Below are 17,303 nucleotides of genomic sequence, written 5' to 3' on the forward strand. Positions count from 1 at the left end.
TAAACAGCCCTGAATAGCTGACTTCCTGTTGGGCGGAGCCTATGACATAGAGCGCGAAAGTTGTTCAGCTCAATGAGATCTATAAGTGTACTGAGTTTCATATAAATACATGCAAGTGTGTGTGAGCTATGGTTCAAGGTGTCTGACTGTGTTCCAGGGGGCGCTGTAGAGCCCCTGTGCCACGCCCGGGTCCCAGTCTCTGTGGCGTCCTGATGGCCGCAGATTCCAATGAGTGTGCCAATTTTCAAGAGTTTTTGAGCATGTTAAGGCCCCCAAAAATGCCCGGAAGGTTTAAAAAAAAATAAAAAAAATAATAATAATAATAATAATAAGAATAATCCTTAGGGGAACAATAGGGCTCTTCGCCCCTTCGGGCTTGAGCCCTAAATATAGCTGCAAGCAGCGATGTCGGGCTCAAGCCATCAGTGCAACGCCACCCCGGTGGCATCAGGATAACTGTGCCCAGCGGGCATAAGCATTTACAGTAACCCTCTGACAATCAGTTTTAAGGGATGCGGCAGTTAAAGGGTTAATCCGACCAATCTAGACTTTGAAATCACATACACAGAACAATATATATAACTTTAGTAACACTTTATTTTAATATTTATAAAAAATGTATAAGGTGTGCATTGTAGCTGACACCTATATGAACACATTACAATTGTTTTGTGACTGCAAGTCTTTCTTCTCAAATGCTATTGAGCTTCAAATTTGCATTTGAGCCCATGTGAAAAAGTAGCATAATTTACATATGACTTACAGTTTGTTGTAATAAATATCAAACATTCAATTTAATTGTGCATTATAGCTGTCACCTAGATGAACAATTACAGTTGTTTTTATGACTGTAAGTCATTCTCTTCAAATGCTACTGACGTTAGAAAAGTGTATAACAATATCACATGTAACTTTAGAGACCGGCCCTAAATTTGAGACTCTAGAAAGTCCAATGTCAAGACAACTTTATGCCTGTTTTATTTTCTTTAGTTTTCTTTTCTCTGTGCCGGATTGCTGATGTCCTATACCCAGGCATAGATGTCCATCCATCAATTACGAACATTCAGCCGCAAACATGAGGTGTGAGCGGTCGCGAGTGCGGATGGGAGAATGGCGCATGTTTTTTTTTTTTGTTGTTTTTTTGAGCAACTGGGATGGTGCCCCCTCTGGGAGTTGGTGCCCTACGAAGACTGCATACTATGTTATACTGCATAATGTTAACAAATTAGACATTATTTTACAGTGTTACCAAATCCTTAAATAATGTATTAGTGTTTTGTAATGATTTTAATGACCTATAAGCATTTGTGAAATAGTTTTGCTTGCATTGCAGCTTTATCTGTCAGTTGAAGAGTTTTACTGTTACATCCATGAGATTAATAAATGTCATGTCACGTCACAGGTTGTCATAGGTCAGTATCAAATGAGTTTGAAATTATTTTTTGCAGCACAAATTAGGGTTCTTTGGATGTTGTTAAATCCTTAAAACTGACAGAAAAGGATAAGGCCTAAGAGATTTCTTAACCTGTAATGTAAGGAAAAAACACCACCATTAGCAACAACAAAAACAATAACAATTTAAAATACAATTTTTTTTTCTCCTGATTATTAAAGGGATGATTAGGTCTCCCTCTCTCTCTCTCTGCCAGACAGCCCCTCCCTACAGTCCACACACACTGTCACAGTCACCAACCCCCTCACACTCCCCCTCCCTCTCCCCCTCCCTTCCCTCACACAGACAGGGTGGCCAGAGTGAGATCATGTCAGTTGAGAAGTCTGACAGTTTTTTAATTTTCTTTTATCCATACAGTGTTGTAAAGTCGTGAAACTATGCATATTTCCTCAGAATGATTTGATCTTTGTATAAAAAAAATGCTTTGAAGTGTTTGGAAGCTGCAATTTAAACATACAAGACAATTAATGTTTCCCTTTTTACTGTCATTTCAAAAATTCACCACGACAAAACCGTTCAAGCTAACCAAAATCCGTTCGCAATTTAAGTTCCTCAATGGTTTTTCTTCATGTAGACAAAGTTTGGTGTGTATAGTGTACTTCCCGTGTGAGGAGTATGCATTAATTCACAACTGTAAAATCTCAAAAATACACATTCAAATCAAAATAGCCGACTTCCTGTTGATCGTAGCTTATGACTGTGAATTAGAAAGTTGTCCGTCTTGATTAGAACAATTTATGTACCAAGTTTTGTGTCTGTAGCTAAAACTAACCCCCCCACTTTTGACAAAAGGTGGCGCTATAGCGTGCCTCCTTCACGCCCTTTTAAAAGCTTTTGCCATTGTCTAGCTATCAATAATACCGATATGTATTTTGAGTTTCATGTAAGTCTGAGCTTGTTGTCTGCCTCAAACTCACCATAACAGAACATTCAAGTTTGTCACGTTGCCATGGCAACGCCATATTAGATATCAATATCCCCACAACAGATTTACATCGGCCGTGTTTTGTCATTATTCTGATGAAGTTTTAAGGAAATCGAGTAAAAATAAGATGCTAAATTCAAAACATTTTGAAAATGACTCACTTCCTGCTGCCAGTTGGTGGCGCTATAACGTTGACTCTTAATAGTCACATATATACGATCTGTATCATACAACGAACAAACCAATGAAGTTTGATCAAATTCAGGAAATGTATGTGGACGTTATTAGACATTTCCTGTTTCTCATTTCTCGCCATAATTTCAACGCCTCACCACTTGCAAACCGTTCGAGATATCAAAAATCCCCTCGCAATTTTTCATCCCCAATGTCTTGAGATCATGTTCACCGAGTTTCGTGACGAACGGGTTGAAAACCTCAGAGGAGTATTTCAAATTCCAGAGCATGCTTTTTTTAAACAGCCCTGAATAGTTGACTTCCTGTTGGGCGGAGCCTAAGACATAAAGTGTGAAAGTTGTTCGGCTTAATGAGATCTATAAGTGTACCGAGTCTCATATAAATACATGCAAGTGTGTGTGAGCTATGGTTCAAGATTTCTGAAGGTGTTCCAGGGGGCGCTGTAGAGTCCCTGTGCCACGCCCGGGTCCCAGCCTCTGCAGCGTCCTGATGGCCGCAGATTCCAATGTGTGTGCCAATTTTCAAGAGTTTTTGAGCATGTTAAGGCCCCTAAAACCCCCCGGAAGGTTTAATAAAAAATAAAAAAAATAATAATAAGAATAATCCTTAGAAGAACAATAGGGCTCTTCGCCCCTTCGGGCTTGAGCCCTAAATATAGCTGCAAGCAGCGATGGCGGGCTCAAGCCACCAATGCCATTGCCACCCCGGTGGCATCAGGTAAACTGTGCCCAGCGGGCACATGCAAGTAGTTATTATACTGCACTACCTGTCATGATGATTTATGACTTTGACCTTTGACCTTTTGACAGGTTGAACTTCCGGTAACCTTATGATGGATGGGCGGGACAAATGAGATCAAGGGTTAACCTATGACCTTCCCACGCATCGATCATGTGGTTTTGACAGAAAGTTTTACCCTATTGACCTGTTAGTTCTAAATCATGGTTTTGACGGCTAGTTTTATCGGTACATGAAAGACTCCTCACGCATCGATCATGCGGTTTTGACAGAAAGTTTTACCCTATTGACCTGTTAGTTCTAAGTTAAAACGGTATATGAAAGACTCCCCAATCATCGATCATGTGGTTTTGACAGAAAGTTTTACCCTATTGACCGTTAGTTTGTTTGAAGTGTGTGCCAGTTGTTTGAACTCTGTGTCAGTTAGTTTGTTTCAAGTTTATCACAGTTATAAGGTTATGTGTGTGTGTGTGTGTGTGTGTGGTTATAAGGCTCTCCCCCCTCCCATTACATTTATGAGCGGTGTATAAATGGGGTCGGTGTGTTCTACATTTTATATATATATATATATATATATATATATATATATATATATATATATATAAAACATCCTATAATTTATATATATAAAACAATTAAAGGTTGAAAAACATTTCAGTCATATAATTTATATAATCTAAAACACATTTTAATTATTTCACATTTATATATATAAAACATTATATAATTTATATAATCTAAAACACATTTTAGTTATTTCACATTTATATATAAAACATTTTATAATTTATATAATCTAAAACACATTTTAGTTATTTCACATTTATATATAAAACATTCTATAATTTATATAATGTAAAGCGATTTAACCAAGGTTGAAAAAACATTCTGTTCTTTTAAAAAAGGTTATAAATTAAACTGTATAAAAAATATACTGAAACCGACTGTTTCAGATAAACAAGATCCAATGGTTTTTTTTTTTAGAGAGCAGAAAGGAGGTATTTTCACACACCTTTGATCCAGCGTCTGTGTTTGCACGCCACAGTGCACACTCGTCGGAATTTACTACAAAATAATAATATCTTAAAAGCCATTTTTTAATTAAAACCAAACATATCTCACGCGGGAGTACCATGTTTTTGACAGTTTTCTGACGGTTCACCTATGAATTACGGTTGGTGCGTGTCTAGCATCTCTTGTACCCCTCTCTCTCTCCCTCTCTCTCCCTCTAATGCCTATGTACACACATTCGTCTCCAAGTCTTATTTTCTTCTTTTAATGAATATAAACACATTATACATTCACAAACAATATAAAACAAAACATTTACATTAGTTTTGTTCATCACTAAAAATATACATTTTACCAGGATCGGGGAAAAAATATATAATTGAACAGAATGAAGAATATGGTCTATTGAGGAACCCGGACGTGTCATTGACACAATTCAGTTAAATTCATTTCACATTATTTGTTGCAAGACATTTTCTATATTATATTTAAAACCTTTTATATCCATCTTTATATCATATCTTTTTCAAAAAGCTGTTTAATTATTTCTTTTAACCGTACACCTACAGTACCACCATACAATAAAATGCTGCTGGCACGTACACTTTTAAGCGATCTGAACTATGACTAGCCTATAAATTTCATCATAAGCCACACGTACCTTGTTATATCACTATAATATCCACGGCGCTGTACAGATTTGTATTCTGATAAACCATATAAACAAGCGGACATACGCGTGGACATATCAAGTTAAAAAGAGACTTATCTCTATTTTAAACAATATTAAATTATATATGACGGCATGTTACTAAACCGGAACATACATTTTAAACAAGTATTCATCGTTTTTATAAAACACATCGCAGTAACAGACATGTTACTAAACCAAAACAAATAATTTTATCATACATTTTTTTTAATCATATATTCAATCAATACTTATACAACATATACAAACACATTTTAAACATATTTTAAACAAAAACTAATCATAAACGCAGCCTTCTCAAAATTACAGACATGTACAATCATGCTGATCACATATTATGGATATTCAGACTTTTAGCCATTAATACGTTTTAGGATAATGAAAAACACCAACGTCTGAGGGGTGTCAAAATATCTCCAGTCCCCCCAAAACCCACTCAGACTCCAGGGGTTAAAGAATATGGAAATAAATAATTATATAATGACATCATCATCCTAAAGCAATTCATTAAACAAAAAAAGTATTCAACATTTAGGTTAATCAAACTTATAAAACACACCATACTCCTCTTTTTTAAAAAAGATAACTTATTTTAAATGTGATAGCATAGTATATACAATAAACATTTCTGATGATACATATAAAAAATTACCCCTTACATTTTTAGACCGGTGAGAGATGTCCAAACATGAATGAAATATCCCCAAAATAAAATGTATGACTTAAAAAATAAAATAAAAATGATTAAATCATAAACAGAATCTCACAGGTCCTCGTAGTGAAATGTATGTGAGACCTGAGGGGCTGCTTCACACACACCCCGCGCAGGCGAGGGTGGAGTTCCAGACCGCATGATCTAAGTCAATGGTGTACATTATTTCAAAGCTAACATTAATGTAATGTTTTTTTTTTTTTAATAATCAGTATCCCCAGTACATCTGATGTCCGTTGATTCTTAATTCAACAAAATGATGATATATATTACCTTAAATATTTTATATTTTTATATAATATTATATAATAAAAAATTATATCATATTATATCATTTCGTATATATGATTATATTAGATGCGTCATGCATTAATCACTTTAGATTCTTTAAAGTTCTTATTTTTAGCACCATCTTCAAAGTTTTCATACCATCTCTCTCTCTCTCTCTCTCTCTCTCTCTCTCTCTCTCACACCCACACACACACACACACACACACACACACTCTCTCCCTCTCTCTCCCTCTCACACACACACTCTATCTCTCTCTCTCTCTCTCTCTCTCTCTCTCTCTCTCTCTCTCCCCCCCCCCCCCCCCTCTCTCTCTCTCTCTCTCTCTCTCTCTCCCCCTCTCTCTCTCTCTCTCTCTCTCTCACACACACACACACACACACACACACACACACACAATATGAAACATGATGCCAAAGTCTTTCTGTATGTTTTAAAAAGAAAAACTAAAAAATATTGATTTAGCTTTAAATCTATGCTGAGGAGCTCGTTTGTCACAGTATAGACTGTGAAGTTTAGATGAAGTTGTTTTATCTTTTAGAAGAAAGACCCTCGATCGTATTCAACCATTAAAGATGGTTCAGGAAAGACCCACGCGTCCTAGAGATGTAATTTATGTGCGTTGCTACGGTCGTAAACCTTTCACATATCCACGGTACTTTCAGACACAGAGCAGGAAAGACATTTGCAGGCCCTCTGCTTAGCCGTCCCAAAATACCTCCATTTAAAAGCAAAAATATTAAAATGACCGCCTGTACATCTAACAGGCTGTAGTTCTATTTTATATGTTTTGTATTAAAAGTACTTACTTTGTATTTAAATCCTTATTTAAAACAATATATTTAACCAACAGTATCCCCCCAACGTGTGTTTTCCATCAGTTGTTTGCCCTTCAGCCTTATTACGTAGTGCTTTTCATTTAGCCTACTGTAAGATCCCTTTACAATAGTGTAATGAAAGTTAACTTTTCTTAAAGTTTATAGTTGTATGTTACTGTATCCCCATCCTTCTATCCTGTAGTTTAAACACATTGTGTGTTACTAAAGCAAGGCTTATTTTTTTTAAATAACCCGATGACCGGCATCGTCTCTTCATATAATTTATGCACCCGAGTGCTTTTCTCTCCAGAGAGGAAAACCTTTTCTCTTTGGATATGTTTGGCAGAAACATAATTTCTACATCAGAAATTTTTTTAAATGTACGACTGAACTTTTCTCATTCGACAGAAATACTATTTTCAAATTATTTACCCGGCCTATAACACTCGGTGTAAATGTTCTTACCTAGAACAGAAAACATACGCTTTGACTATTTTGTAGGCATCGTGTAATGTTAAATGGTTTACAAAAAAAAAAAAAAAACCTGTAATCACCGGCAGCTGTGATTTTCAAAATGAAAGAAATGTACGAGCTAAGGATGTTTCAACTATTATCATCATATCCCTTTGATCCGGATAAAGCGGTAATTAATTTTCTATGCCAGTGAAACAATATACAGTTCTCATACTATTTGTGTAAATAGCTGTGCTAAAACATTTATGACTATTTTAGCGCAGGCCAACAGATCATGTCAAGGGTGTTTCACATCTAAGAATCACAATGTTTTGTAAATGACATTTTTCTTACACCTCGAGATTTAGCCGTATCAAGATTTTGGACGGCCTTTCGTGTATTCGAGCGACCAAATCACTAAGAAAGAGAGTATAGCGAGAAAACTAACGTTTACAACGCATATAGAATTCAGAATACAATTGTTAAAGTATTTTTTTTTGTTAAATGTTGATTTGTAAATGATATTTTTATTACTTCCGTTAGATTAGGTCATCGTGTTCGGATAGCCGATGACGCAAATCACATTTTGTTTTAAGACTCCTGTAAGTCCATGCCAACTCTCGCGCGGGAAAGAGAGTGGGGTGAGCGCATTCTATTCATTTAAGAAAAATTATTAAACATTTGACCTAACTTTTTTATTATTTTGACAAAACACGACACGACGACATTAAAGAATGTTATCAGTTCCTACGGCCATCTTCTTCGATTCAAATAAAGCAACATCTCTTGTGTACGTGTGTATGTGCTAAACATCTTTGCTTCTCCACTTCTCCAGATTCGTTAGATGGGCTACCGTTGTAATACAAACACATTTGAGAACTACGACGTTCTCACTTTTGTAACGGTTATAGAAAAATGGCGTACACACTTTTGCATTTCATAATTCAGTGATTTTAGCTGTAATGGTCACATAAGACAAAAATTGTCAACGTGTGACTCGTAAACATGTATAATTTTATTAATTTATTTATTTTTACCAGAGATAGTCGACCGATCTGTTGACACGTTGTTTTGCAGTTTTCTGATGAAGAGTTTTCCCTGACTGCGGTCAAACATACACTGCCTGTTCATAGGAATTTTACAGCATGACAATATCGCCCCTACATCTAGAGCTCTTGTTCATATAGCCGATGACCGTATTCAGATTGTTTCAGCATTTGCCGCTTGACATTAAAGAGCAGGCCTACGCGTACTCCCCTTCGGTCGTAAGCATTATCATCTACCGTGCGCTGAGATTTTTCTGCTTTGTCCACTTTTGACGGATTTGCTAGAGGGACTATGTCGCCTTGTTGTAACGTGATTACGTTTAAGATCCATAAGATTGCACTACATTCAGCTGAAAAGGTTATAGATATAGTCTTTTATACAGGAAATGTGTATCAGAATAACAATTACCTAATAGTGAAATCCACTCTTCTAAACTATTGTGAAAACTTTTAATGTTGATCCGGCCCAACAGCCGTGTATCTTTTTCATTGTTTTTTAGATAAAGACTATTCTCAGAGTTTGGCCAACAGACAAAAACATGAACAAAATAGAGTACAAGATGATAAAATGATTGTCAAGAGAGTGTTTAAACTGAGATTGTGATGCACTTTAGAGCTTTTTTCTGGTCTACCTGTGTCACAAAGACACATAATAGCCACTACCTCGACTTTTAAAATGAGTCTTACCATATTCTGTTATGACTGTTACACTTAATACAAACCCATCTACTACACTAAAGTTAGACTTTAAAAATCATGGATGTCATGGATGTGGTATTTTCATCGTATGCATCTCTAAACAGTACTTCAATAAATAAACCGCTGTTGATAAGTCGTTCATTTAAGTGAGAGGCGGGATGATTTTGACCGTTTTAGTCATTGATCGCGCTTAAGGTCAGATCCGGAAAACGCGCTACGACTGTAACTGCGCTGTCACGTCTACATAACCCGTTCTTCTTTAAGAAAACCGCGAGGCGAGCAGTTTCTGACATCTATTAATTCACTTCATTTTTTTCACCACCGCAAATGTTTTGTTTAGCATACATGTTAGTTTTAGTCAGTTACATAGGCGTCACGCATGAAGTTTATAGTTATTTTAAATAATTATGATGGAGTTACAGGTTTAGGTTAGTGGGGTGCCTGTAAGCGGTGACAACTTCGAGCATCGGAGACGACGGTGCTACTCAAACAGCCCATATCTTTTAACAAAAACTATTATATTCCATGTTACTAAGACAAAATCTGTAACAGCGTTCATCAATATGTTGAAATGAAAATAAACATACAAAACTTTATAATGACCGTGAGTTCAATATAGCCTAACCAACAAATGTTTGTTCTAACGCTTTCGCCCTAAAATTGCAAGATTTCTTGACTTCGCCGTGTTTAACGGACGCTAGATCTCATCACGCCGCAGCGAAGTGTAAACCACACACTTTCTCATCGCATTACGCCAAGAAACTGCACATGGTTAAAGCTATTACACCATAAACTGTCTAAAGTCGTTAATGTACAAGCACAGTAAACTATTTCTACAAAAAATATCATTGCACTACTGTTTTTGCATATAATACATCGTTCAACAATACTTTTGCACACTCATTCGACTTTATTTATTACCGCCGTTCTCACGTTCCTGCTGTTCATAATGTATATATAATCCTTCATTGCTCGGTTCATAATGTACATACGATCCCTACGTTGCATTCATATTTATATTCTGTATATACTCTGATCAATATCGTATATAGCAACTACACTCTATATTCTGTATAGCTTTACTTACTCTGCACTTTTATGTATATAAAACACTATATTCTTGCACTTCTGGTTAGATGCAAACTGCATTTTATTAGCTCTGTACTTGTACTCTGCATAATGACAATAAAGTTGAATCTAAACAAGTACAATCGTACGCTTCCAGGACTTTGCTCATTCTTTGTTTAAATTTGTTTAAACGGACTTTCGCATTCTTATCTTATTTTCACCAACTAAGCGTTATTCCTAGGCCTCGCGGATTGTTTTCTAGTTTTGGCCCTCAACCTCTTTGTTCATACGGAGTGATATCTCTGTGAATTTGCTCGATTTCATAAAATATATTTTACGTCATATCATTATACTATCCTAGTTTATATCAGATACAAGTTTGTTTCTTCATATTTCTCGCAAGTCAAACCCTAACCAGGGCCCTTCACCCTCCTCCGCTTTTTGAGCGCAACACCCACAACCTATTTTTTGGTAGAATGTACAGAAGATCGACCGCTACTTCCTCATGACTATAGCTAGTCTTTATCCCCTGTGAGCGGCTGACCTCATAAACTCTGCAGTTATCGCAGGTTTTCTTATGATCTGCGAACAAGGGTTTTACAGCGCGGTCGATGGAGTATCTGTCACTATCTACGTGGACTGACAGAAACGGCTTTGTCTGAAACTGACGCACTCTCAAATTTTTCAAATAATAAGGCTTCGACGGATCTGAACGCTTTGAAAAAAAAACAACAACACTGGATCGTCGTGGAATTGATCATCGTGGATTTAAAAAAACCGCTCGGTTTACGTCTTGGAACAAATTCTGAAAAGGATGTCCGCCACTACCAGCGCTACTGCGGATGAGCGAGTGGAGTGCGGCTGTGCCGAGGGAAAGATGTGTCCTGTAAAAGCCAACATAGACTCTATGTTTAAACAATGTTACAGAGAGCAAATGGTTGATCTGATGCGTAAAATCATAGACGATGCATCTGATCCAAATCATGATTTTGCAACGGATTCCAAGCGCGTAACAAATCTCAAGAAAGAAATGGACGTTGTAAGAAGCCTGAAAAATAACCAGTGGCCCGATTTGACGAGCTTGTATACGACCAGCAAGGCGCCGATTTGTGTAACGACCAGAAAAATTCTGTATGTGACGGCCGAATGTAGCGGCGAGATGTACATTAACGAGACTCTCTGTCTGTGTACGTGCATAACGGATTTGTGTGTGATGTTAGTCGCTAAACATTATGGTTTCGCCATACATGAAATTATTGAAACCGTCGTCAATTTCATAGTAGAACAAAACTTGAGGGCCTGCGGAGATTTTCTTTTCTGGCTAGATAACTTGTGATGCCATGTCATCCCTATTGTTTGTAATAACAATTTGATCACTTTCTTCATTACTTCATTGTAAATTCAACGCTGTTTTGTTGAAATAAAAGTTTGAATCCTTTCACCGGATATTCTTTCTCAGAGTTAATTTTTGGATTTTAATGATTTAGCACATTACAATGAGTATACTGTCGCGGATACTCAAACGGGGGTAGAATGGACGGGAGTAGATGTAAGAGAAATATGAAGAAACAAACTTGTATCTGATATAAACTAGGATAGTATAATGATATGACGTAAAAGATATTTTATGAAATCGAGCAAATTCACAGAGATATCACTCCGTATGAACAAAGAGGTTGAGGGCCAAAACTAGAAAACAATCCGCGAGGCCTAGGAATAACGCTTAGTTGGTGAAAATAAGATAAGAATGCGAAAGTCCGTTTAAACAAATTTAAACAAAGAATGAGCAAAGTCCTGGAAGCGTACGATTGTACTTGTTTAGATTCAACTTTATTGTCATTATGCAGAGTACAAGTACAGAGCTAATAAAATGCAGTTTGCATCTAACCAGAAGTGCAAGAATATAGTGTTTTATATACATAAAAGTGCAGAGTAAGTAAAGCTATACAGAATATAGAGTGTAGTTGCTATATACGATATTGATCAGAGTATATACAGAATATAAATATGAATGCAACGTAGGGATCGTATGTACATTATGAACCGAGCAATGAAGGATTATATATACATTATGAACAGCAGGAACGTGAGAACGGCGGTAATAAATAAAGTCGAATGAGTGTGCAAAAGTATTGTTGAACGATGTATTATATGCAAAAACAGTAGTGCAATGATATTTTTTGTAGAAATAGTTTACTGTGCTTGTACATTAACGACTTTAGACAGTTTATGGTGTAATAGCTTTAACCATGTGCAGTTTCTTGGCGTAATGCGATGAGAAAGTGTGTGGTTTACACTTCGCTGCGGCGTGATGAGATCTAGCGTCCGTTAAACACGGCGAAGTCAAGAAATCTTGCAATTTTAGGGCGAAAGCGTTAGAACAAACATTTGTTGGTTAGGCTATATTGAACTCACGGTCATTATAAAGTTTTGTATGTTTATTTTCATTTCAACATATTGATGAACGCTGTTACAGATTTTGTCTTAGTAACATGGAATATAATAGTTTTTGTTAAAAGATATGGGCTGTTTGAGTAGCACCGTCGTCTCCGATGCTCGAAGTTGTCACCGCTTACAGGCACCCCACTAACCTAAACCTGTAACTCCATCATAATTATTTAAAATAACTATAAACTTCATGCGTGACGCCTATGTAACTGACTAAAACTAACATGTATGCTAAACAAAACATTTGCGGTGGTGAAAAAAATGAAGTGAATTAATAGATGTCAGAAACTGCTCGCCTCGCGGTTTTCTTAAAGAAGAACGGGTTATGTAGACGTGACAGCGCAGTTACAGTCGTAGCGCGTTTTCCGGATCTGACCTTAAGCGCGATCAATGACTAAAGCGGTCAAAATCATCCCGCCTCTCACTTAAATGAACGACTTATCAACAGCGGTTTATTTATTGAAGTACTGTTTAGAGATGCATACGATGAAAATACCACATCCATGACATCCATGATTTTTAAAGTCTAACTTTAGTGTAGTAGATGGGTTTGTATTAAGTGTAACAGTCATAACAGAATATGGTAAGACTCATTTTAAAAGTCGAGGTAGTGGCTATTATGTGTCTTTGTGACACAGGTAGACCAGAAAAAAGCTCTAAAGTGCATCACAATCTCAGTTTAAACACTCTCTTGACAATCATTTTATCATCTTGTACTCTATTTTGTTCATGTTTTTGTCTGTTGGCCAAACTCTGAGAATAGTCTTTATCTAAAAAACAATGAAAAAGATACACGGCTGTTGGGCCGGATCAACATTAAAAGTTTTCACAATAGTTTAGAAGAGTGGATTTCACTATTAGGTAATTGTTATTCTGATACACATTTCCTGTATAAAAGACTATATCTATAACCTTTTCAGCTGAATGTAGTGCAATCTTATGGATCTTAAACGTAATCACGTTACAACAAGGCGACATAGTCCCTCTAGCAAATCCGTCAAAAGTGGACAAAGCAGAAAAATCTCAGCGCACGGTAGATGATAATGCTTACGACCGAAGGGGAGTACGCGTAGGCCTGCTCTTTAATGTCAAGCGGCAAATGCTGAAACAATCTGAATACGGTCATCGGCTATATGAACAAGAGCTCTAGATGTAGGGGCGATATTGTCATGCTGTAAAATTCCTATGAACAGGCAGTGTATGTTTGACCGCAGTCAGGGAAAACTCTTCATCAGAAAACTGCAAAACAACGTGTCAACAGATCGGTCGACTATCTCTGGTAAAAATAAATAAATTAATAAAATTATACATGTTTACGAGTCACACGTTGACAATTTTTGTCTTATGTGACCATTACAGCTAAAATCACTGAATTATGAAATGCAAAAGTGTGTACGCCATTTTTCTATAACCGTTACAAAAGTGAGAACGTCGTAGTTCTCAAATGTGTTTGTATTACAACGGTAGCCCATCTAACGAATCTGGAGAAGTGGAGAAGCAAAGATGTTTAGCACATACACACGTACACAAGAGATGTTGCTTTATTTGAATCGAAGAAGATGGCCGTAGGAACTGATAACATTCTTTAATGTCGTCGTGTCGTGTTTTGTCAAAATAATAAAAAAGTTAGGTCAAATGTTTAATAATTTTTCTTAAATGAATAGAATGCGCTCACCCCACTCTCTTTCCCGCGCGAGAGTTGGCATGGACTTACAGGAGTCTTAAAACAAAATGTGATTTGCGTCATCGGCTATCCGAACACGATGACCTAATCTAACGGAAGTAATAAAAATATCATTTACAAATCAACATTTAACAAAAAAAAATACTTTAACAATTGTATTCTGAATTCTATATGCGTTGTAAACGTTAGTTTTCTCGCTATACTCTCTTTCTTAGTGATTTGGTCGCTCGAATACACGAAAGGCCGTCCAAAATCTTGATACGGCTAAATCTCGAGGTGTAAGAAAAATGTCATTTACAAAACATTGTGATTCTTAGATGTGAAACACCCTTGACATGATCTGTTGGCCTGCGCTAAAATAGTCATAAATGTTTTAGCACAGCTATTTACACAAATAGTATGAGAACTGTATATTGTTTCACTGGCATAGAAAATTAATTACCGCTTTATCCGGATCAAAGGGATATGATGATAATAGTTGAAACATCCTTAGCTCGTACATTTCTTTCATTTTGAAAATCACAGCTGCCGGTGATTACAGGTTTTTTTTTTTTTTTGTAAACCATTTAACATTACACGATGCCTACAAAATAGTCAAAGCGTATGTTTTCTGTTCTAGGTAAGAACATTTACACCGAGTGTTATAGGCCGGGTAAATAATTTGAAAATAGTATTTCTGTCGAATGAGAAAAGTTCAGTCGTACATTTAAAAAAATTTCTGATGTAGAAATTATGTTTCTGCCAAACATATCCAAAGAGAAAAGGTTTTCCTCTCTGGAGAGAAAAGCACTCGGGTGCATAAATTATATGAAGAGACGATGCCGGTCATCGGGTTATTTAAAAAAAATAAGCCTTGCTTTAGTAACACACAATGTGTTTAAACTACAGGATAGAAGGATGGGGATACAGTAACATACAACTATAAACTTTAAGAAAAGTTAACTTTCATTACACTATTGTAAAGGGATCTTACAGTAGGCTAAATGAAAAGCACTACGTAATAAGGCTGAAGGGCAAACAACTGATGGAAAACACACGTTGGGGGGATACTGTTGGTTAAATATATTGTTTTAAATAAGGATTTAAATACAAAGTAAGTACTTTTAATACAAAACATATAAAATAGAACTACAGCCTGTTAGATGTACAGGCGGTCATTTTAATATTTTTGCTTTTAAATGGAGGTATTTTGGGACGGCTAAGCAGAGGGCCTGCAAATGTCTTTCCTGCTCTGTGTCTGAAAGTACCGTGGATATGTGAAAGGTTTACGACCGTAGCAACGCACATAAATTACATCTCTAGGACGCGTGGGTCTTTCCTGAACCATCTTTAATGGTTGAATACGATCGAGGGTCTTTCTTCTAAAAGATAAAACAACTTCATCTAAACTTCACAGTCTATACTGTGACAAACAAACGAGCTCCTCAGCATAGATTTAAAGCTAAATCAATATTTTTTAGTTTTTCTTTTTAAAACATACAGAAAGACTTTGGCATCATGTTTCATATTGTGTGTGTGTGTGTGTGTGTGTGTGTGTGTGTGTGAGAGAGAGAGAGAGAGAGAGAGAGGGGGGGGGGGGGGGGAGAGAGAGAGAGAGAGAGAGAGAGAGAGAGAGAGAGATAGAGTGTGTGTGTGAGAGGGAGAGAGAGGGAGAGAGTGTGTGTGTGTGTGTGTGTGTGTGTGTGGGTGTGAGAGAGAGAGAGAGAGAGAGAGAGAGAGAGAGAGATGGTATGAAAACTTTGAAGATGGTGCTAAAAATAAGAACTTTAAAGAATCTAAAGTGATTAATGCATGACGCATCTAATATAATCATATATACGAAATGATATAATATGATATAATTTTTTATTATATAATATTATATAAAAATATAAAATATTTAAGGTAATATATATCATCATTTTGTTGAATTAAGAATCAACGGACATCAGATGTACTGGGGATACTGATTATTAAAAAAAAAAAAACATTACATTAATGTTAGCTTTGAAATAATGTACACCATTGACTTAGATCATGCGGTCTGGAACTCCACCCTCGCCTGCGCGGGGTGTGTGTGAAGCAGCCCCTCAGGTCTCACATACATTTCACTACGAGGACCTGTGAGATTCTGTTTATGATTTAATCATTTTTATTTTATTTTTTAAGTCATACATTTTATTTTGGGGATATTTCATTCATGTTTGGACATCTCTCACCGGTCTAAAAATGTAAGGGGTAATTTTTTATATGTATCATCAGAAATGTTTATTGTATATACTATGCTATCACATTTAAAATAAGTTATCTTTTTTAAAAAAGAGGAGTATGGTGTGTTTTATAAGTTTGATTAACCTAAATGTTGAATACTTTTTTTGTTTAATGAATTGCTTTAGGATGATGATGTCATTATATAATTATTTATTTCCATATTCTTTAACCCCTGGAGTCTGAGTGGGTTTTGGGGGGACTGGAGATATTTTGACACCCCTCAGACGTTGGTGTTTTTCATTATCCTAAAACGTATTAATGGCTAAAAGTCTGAATATCCATAATATGTGATCAGCATGATTGTACATGTCTGTAATTTTGAGAAGGCTGCGTTTATGATTAGTTTTTGTTTAAAATATGTTTAAAATGTGTTTGTATATGTTGTATAAGTATTGATTGAATATATGATTAAAAAAAATGTATGATAAAATTATTTGTTTTGGTTTAGTAACATGTCTGTTACTGCGATGTGTTTTATAAAAACGATGAATACTTGTTTAAAATGTATGTTCCGGTTTAGTAACATGCCGTCATATATAATTTAATATTGTTTAAAATAGAGATAAGTCTCTTTTTAACTTGATATGTCCACGCGTATGTCCGCTTGTTTATATGGTTTATCAGAATACAAATCTGTACAGCGCCGTGGATATTATAGTGATATAACAAGGTACGTGTGGCTTATGATGAAATTTATAGGCTAGTCATAGTTCAGATCGCTTAAAAGTGTACGTGCCAGCAGCATTTTATTGTATGGTGGTACTGTAGGTGTACGGTTAAAAGAAATAATTAAACAGCTTTT

The sequence above is a fragment of the Carassius gibelio genome, chromosome B5, assembly GCF_023724105.1.
Source record: "Carassius gibelio isolate Cgi1373 ecotype wild population from Czech Republic chromosome B5, carGib1.2-hapl.c, whole genome shotgun sequence".
Classification (NCBI taxonomy): Eukaryota; Metazoa; Chordata; class Actinopteri; order Cypriniformes; family Cyprinidae; genus Carassius; species Carassius gibelio.